This window comes from Schistocerca americana, chromosome 7, assembly GCF_021461395.2.
Source record: "Schistocerca americana isolate TAMUIC-IGC-003095 chromosome 7, iqSchAmer2.1, whole genome shotgun sequence".
Classification (NCBI taxonomy): domain Eukaryota; kingdom Metazoa; phylum Arthropoda; class Insecta; order Orthoptera; family Acrididae; genus Schistocerca; species Schistocerca americana.
In genome coordinates this window covers 67377741-67384546 of record NC_060125.1, presented here as the reverse complement: position 1 = coordinate 67384546, position 6806 = coordinate 67377741, and positions in this window count along the sequence as shown.

The window sequence follows — 6806 nt, the reverse complement described above, 5'->3', positions numbered from 1 at the left end:
GCTTACAGTGATTGGACCTCGACCAACGCGAGCAGCAATGTCGCGATACAATAAACCGCAATACCGATAAGCTACAATCCGACCTTTATCAAAGTCGGAAACGTGATGGTACGCATTTCTCCTCCTTACTCGAGGCATCAGGAGACCGTTTCACCAGGCAACGCCGGTCAACTGCTGTTTGTGTATGAGAAATCGGTTGGAAACTTTCCTCATGTCAGCACGTCGTAGGTGTCGCCACCGGTGCCAACCTTGTGTGAATGCTCTAAAAAGCTAATCATTTGCATATCACAGCATCTTCTTCCTGTCGGTCAAATTTCGCGTCTCTAGCACGTCATGTTCGTAGTGTAGCAATTTTAATGGCCAGTAGTGTACCTGCAGTTACACACTTGCCCTAGCTAAATCTGCGACAGTGAGGAAGCAGGTTCTCCAGTGGAACCTGAAATGCGCCGTAGCAGTTAAATCGAGACCACTGGCCGCTGTCAGTGCCACGGTAAACGCAGCGACTCAGTATCTCGCCGTTGTGGAAGGCACCGAGCCAGCTGCAGCACCCACGTTCAGCTGCTCACGCGGCCTCATGCAGCCCAGCTTCTCTTCGCTGCCATACTGCTGTACTGCAGCCCGGAAATGATTACGCCAGTAGAACCTTCTATAACTCCCCATAAACATGAAAGTGACACCCACCCTTCTGGCAGCTCCTCAACACACGCTTTGAATCCCAGTCTCCTCTCTTCCTTGGTTCCTGCTCGATTCTTGTTACTAACTGAAGACCTATACTTAACCGATAATGTAAGAGATAATGATTTCTTTTTATGGCAGAAAACTAAGCACTGATGCTTGTTCATTTAGGCACATAGCACACATAATTTAAGACCCATATATCGGTTAGCACATCCCTATGCTGAATTTCAGGAAACACAAAGCTCATCAGGTGAGTTTTCTTACAGTGCAAACACACGTTGGACGTCACGGGCAGAATAAACATAAGAGGTGTCAACTCTTCCAGATGTCTGGGTCAGGAGAATTATTTAGAAATCTGCAACATATTATTCACACGGGAACTTGCTGCGTAGCGTCTGATAAAGACTGGGCTATTTGAGACATATTAGCGTATCTTATCTTTTTCATGTTGACAGGCTCCTTCCACAGGCACATTACTACTTACGACTTTATCTTCAACGTACGTCGTATATGTTACCTTCTTGACATGCGCTTCTTAGTCGTAAGGCAAGCATTCCACGCTGGACCAACCATGCTATGTGTGCTACTGAAGGAAGGATTGGTTTAGGACAGAGGTGATTGGTACCTATTAGATATTAACTTGTCTGTGACACCCTCATTACTCTGAAAACAAATGCTTCACTGGTTGCTTTTTCATCTTGCATCAGATCACTGTACCCAACACACGCGAGTAAATGTATCTACAAGGTGAGTTGCAGGGATGCAGAGACTGCCAACTGGCAAAAATTCGGTATTTACTGCGAACGTTCGCATGTCCTGCAGACACGCTGGCATAGGTCAGCTACTCAGCTAAGCAATGTTCGATTTGTTACAGGAATTTATATTCAAATCGCGTCAAACGCATATGTGATGTGATTTGATGATAAAGGTTATATAGTTTGTGATATTTGCCGTTTTTCACTTAATGAGAGATCTTTTTTTATTCTTTACTATGTTTCAAAGGTGGTTTGCTCTGTCGAATATTTCCGAATTTACTGTTTTGATACATTGTTGTGCATGTGACCCACGCACAGATCCCTTATGTGGTTCAAATGGCTCTGAGCACTATGCGACTTAACTTCTGAGGTCATCAGTCGCCTAGAACTTAGAACTAATTAAACCTAACTAACCTAAGGACAACACACACAGCCGGCCGAAGTGGCCGTGCGGTTAAAGGCGCTGCAGTCTGGAACCGCAAGACCGCTACGGTCGCAGGTTCGAATCCTGCCTCGGGCATGGATGTTTGTGTTGTCCTTAGGTTAGTTAGGTTTAACTAGTTCTAAGTTCTAGGGGACTAATGACCTCAGCAGTTGAGTCCCATAGTGCTCAGAGCCATTTTTGAACAACACACACATCCATGTCCGAGGCAGGATTGGAACCTGCGACCGTAGCGGTCGCTCGGCTCCAGACTGTAGCGCGATCCCTTATGTGCCACTGTGCTAGGGCTACGTCGTAATAGTAACTACACACTACGTCATTGTAATATCCTTTCACTGTAAGGTCCTACCGCGCTCGTGGGCTATTGGCAGCTGCCTCTCCGCTTCGACTGGACGCTTCCTAGGTGCAGATAGATTCGCACAGACTAGTATGTGAAAAGGAAAGCAATTGCGCAACGGATATATTAGAAGATTAAGACTGTAGCTCTAATAAATAAGTCGATGCTTACAAAAAACATTAGTCACAAGGTGGTTTTGGGGGGGAGAGGTCGAAGTCATTTAGATAAGGAAACCTGAGTGGTCCAAAGTAACCCAAATTTATTATCATAATTTCAGTCAAGAGTAGAAACATGGTTTGACAGCATCAGTACTGGATGACTGGAAATAAAACAAAACTGAAACGTAAAATCTCTGAGAACGCTCAGTAGTAGTAGTAGTAGTTGTTGTTGTTGTGGTCTTCAGTCCTGAGACTGGTTTGATGCAGCTCTCCACGCTACTCTATCCTGAGCAAGTTTCTTCATCTCCCAGAACTTGCTGCAGCCTACATCCTTCTGAATCTGCTTAGTGTATTCATCTCTTGGTCTCCCTTTACGATTTTTGCTCTCCACGCTGCCTTCCAATACTAAATTGGTGATCCCTTGATGCCTCAGAACATGTCCTACCAACCGATCCCTTCGTCTAGTCAAGTTGTGCCACAAACTCCTCTTCTCCCCAATTCTATTCAGTACCTCCTCATTAGTTATGTGATCTACCCGTCTTATCTTCAGCATTCACGCTCAGATGCGGCTGTAGTAATACGGCGTGTTCAAAAAGTCTCTCCGTAGTGCCGTATGATTGTTAGCCGCGGGTGCCGTATGCCGCAGTGAATATACCGAAATGAAACTCAGTGAAATACAAGTTATTAATTTATTGAATATTCAGTTTTACATACAAATTTTCACATAAAGTGTTGAGTGTCCCCCTGTTGTTGAATACACAATTTAATTCGTGTAATCATGTTTCCAAACACAAGATGTAACATCCCTGTAACAGAAGCAGTGAAAGTGGATATTGCAGTTTTCAATTCATCGATGGATTTTGGGCGGGTTTTATAGACAGTTGCTTTCGCTGCACCCCAGAAGAAGAAGTCAGGTGGTGTTAGGTCAGGCGATCGTGGACGCCAAAGTCCCTGTGAAGTTATACGACCACCAAAAATATCAGCAAGCAGTGAGATTGAAACGCGAGCTGTACGCGCTTAACGACACACACCAACGATACTACTGACGCTGGCTGAGATAAACGAAACAGTGGAATATTGGGAGAGTCCACTTGAAGGGAAGTAACCCAGGCAGGCGAACAATCATACGACAACCGCGGCTAACAATCATACGGCACTGTGGAGAGACTTTTGAACACCCCGTATAAAGGTCACAGGCGTTACGTAAAGGAATGGCTCAGATTTGTTATTCTCTATTCGAACAAATAAATAAATACAGGATTATGATGACGTAATGACTGCTTTGATCTGTCAACTGGTAAAGGATATAATTGTCGCTAAATCATTAGTGAAACACCAGTTACCGGTACTCAATGTAATTATGAAACAGGATTTCACTAAATTCTAGAAACACACCTGGCTATTCCTAGCTGTTCTCATCTCCCTTTCGCCTTGGTAGCGAGATATTATCATATTTCCTCCGCGCTGCGCTGTGGACTCTATGTGCCACCTAGCCACCAGCGTCTGTTTCAGGTGATCAACGTGAGCCCAGTGTGAAGACTGCAGTCCCTGAATGTGCCTCTCTCCACCACCCTGATCCAGCTTAGTCGAAAAGCTAAGATCTAAGAGAAGCTGCAGTCCGTCAGAGTCGTGTCGCCCAAAAGCCCAAAGCGAAGAGCCTGACAAATCCTCAGTTCTTCCCGCAGACGCTGCCGACACTGGCCTTCCAGTCACAAAGTCTGTTAGCTGTTCTCCCAGTGGGAAACCTTGTGACAAAGCTTGCCCTTTCTCCTCCGACAAAGGTGGTCTATCTCTTGTTTCTCCGTCGCTAAAGTGTTAACAATTTCGCAACGAAGTCCCACACTGCAGAAAATTTTCTGCGCTAGTCAGTGCAGCAGCAGCAGCAACAGAAGCAGCTGCGCTGCCGTCCCTCGGAAAACGGCGTCGGATCCCCTCACTCAAGCTCCTCTTTTTACAACAGTCCAGTCATCTTTCTTCCCACTATTTTCTGCGGTGCTCCGGTCAACAAACTCCGTGACCTGGTCGTGGAGCGACGGCACACAGAATGCTAGACTTTACATTCCCAAACACGAGTCTTGATCTCTCACGAGCTAAACGAGCTAAATAAGGCAGTGTCTGCCTTTGTGTTCAAATGTGTGTGAAATCTTATGGGACTTAACTGCTAAGGTCATCAGTCTCTAAGCTTACACACTCCTTAACCTAAATTATCCCAAGGACAAACACACACACCCATACCCGAGGGAGGACTCGAACCTCCGCCGGGACCAGACGCACAGCCCATGACTGCAGCGCATAGACCGCTCGGCTAATCCCGCGCGGCTCTACCTTTGTGACCACCCTTGCGCTTTCCTTTTACGACCAGTGTCCGGCCTGTTGCCAGAAAGAACCGTGTGATACGAGTTTTTCCTGGGTTGAGAACCACGCAAAGGAAACGTACAGGTTCAGTAGTGTTCCAGCGCTCTTACACCCAAACCTCCAGATGTCAAGACACTTAGGTCGGTACCAAACGTTGTATGTCGATAGAATAGAACCGAAACACAGATTTAGTTCCTACTATGTCCTGTCGTCTAGCAGAAACGTTCGTAAACATTAAAAGTAACGACAGACTACGGAGCAGAGGAAAATCTTAACTGTGAGTAACGTATACGTACAGGGTGCGGCAGTCAAATCTGCAGTCATTAATAGTGTGTGGAAGCTTTGGAAGTAGAAGGGGGGGCGAGTAACCAAGGTCACCACTGCGTTCCCCAGCACGAAGCATGTCAGTAGCCATGGAGCAGTGGACCAAGCAACAACGGTCGTTTGCAGTCAAAGCCTTCTACCAGAACGGTTGCTATGTAGCCGCTCAGCGTCGTTTCCGGGTGCTTTTTCAAATTAATCGTAATACGCCGGTGCCTTCCGTTAACTCAATAAGAACTGGGGTCGAAAACTTTGAAAACGCCGGCGAAACAATAAGAAAAAAAGGTGGGAGAGCGAAGACAGTGCGTACTTCCGAGAATGTAGAATGTGTAAGAACTGCTGTGGGAAGAAGCCCCCACAGATCAGCGCATAGACAGAGGGTTGCGGTTGGAATTTCTAACCGGACTGTCGGAAGGATTTTTAGGTTACACTTACATCACCACCCATACAAAGTCGAAGAGGTTAACACTTTGAATAATAACGACTTCGTGCTACGACAGCATTTCTGTGAAAGTCTTTTGCAAATGATTGAAGAAAACGAGGAGCTTGTCCACAAGCTGGATGAGTTACGAGGCAAATTTTCATCTCAATGGATATGTGAACAAATAGAACTTTAGATACTGGAATGATCAGAAACCTCACCAGCTCTATGAGAAACCAAGGATAAAACAATGTCACTTCACTTCACTGTGTGTTGTTAGTGTTACATTTTTTGCCTGTTTTGTTAAGTATGAATCTAAATTTTCCTCCAGTGTGTCACATGTCAAGTTGTCAATGTCATCTTCAACATTACTTTCATGACTGTTGATGCAATCCATGCTACTTCTCGTGGTTATGAAAATATTCATACATATCTCTCACGATGCACATTTACTATGTTGTGCAAGATAAATTATAAAATTTGCTATTGCAGTTACTTCACGCGTAAGTCGGACATCTGCATGATACTAGTTCCATCAATTCAGGAGGGCCTACAGAACTCAGTCCAATTAAGGGTATGCATGAGTTATTTTGCTCTTTCTGAGACATGATGTAGTAGACAATTGCTCTGTTGATTTCCAGCTAATGACTTGCAAATGAACACGTGTTATGTGGTTTTGCGGGACTTCATCTGTTGGTGCAAGTGACTAAGTTCGAAGAAGTTGGTTGTAAACAATTGGTGTCATTGATTCAGTTTGTCCACCATTATATAAAAATGGAAAAATTTAATAACCAGCTTTTATTATTTGATAATTATCAATGTAAATCTCGCTTAGTAATTCCAATCAAAGATATTCATGTCTCTGGCACGAGATGCATGCAGCAGCCTTGCATGACTGAGAGAAATTTCGTTTAATTTCTACACCTGGTCAGTAAATATCTTCACATTAAAAACTACGGGAAGTGTTTGTTTCCAATAAAAGTATAGAATTAAAACAAACATGTGTGATGTCAACATTAAGGTACGTTTACACTGGAATACATGTATCGCGACATGTATGAGCGACATGTCAATTTGACATGTCGCGATACATCACCTCATACAGAAATTCACGGAACTTGTATGCGGACCCTCTAGCTCATACATGTAGCGTATACATTTTGTATATCGCTTTTTGGCCATATACGCGACATATATGAGCGACATTTCAAGAACTCGCGCTTGCGCAGTACTATCATTTCCTGTCGTCTTGTCGCCTGCCGCTTATTTTGACGATTAGCGCATGCGTAGTAACAGGCTCTTTGGCGGCTGTTTGAGTTTTGGAGGTGCCAACTGTCGT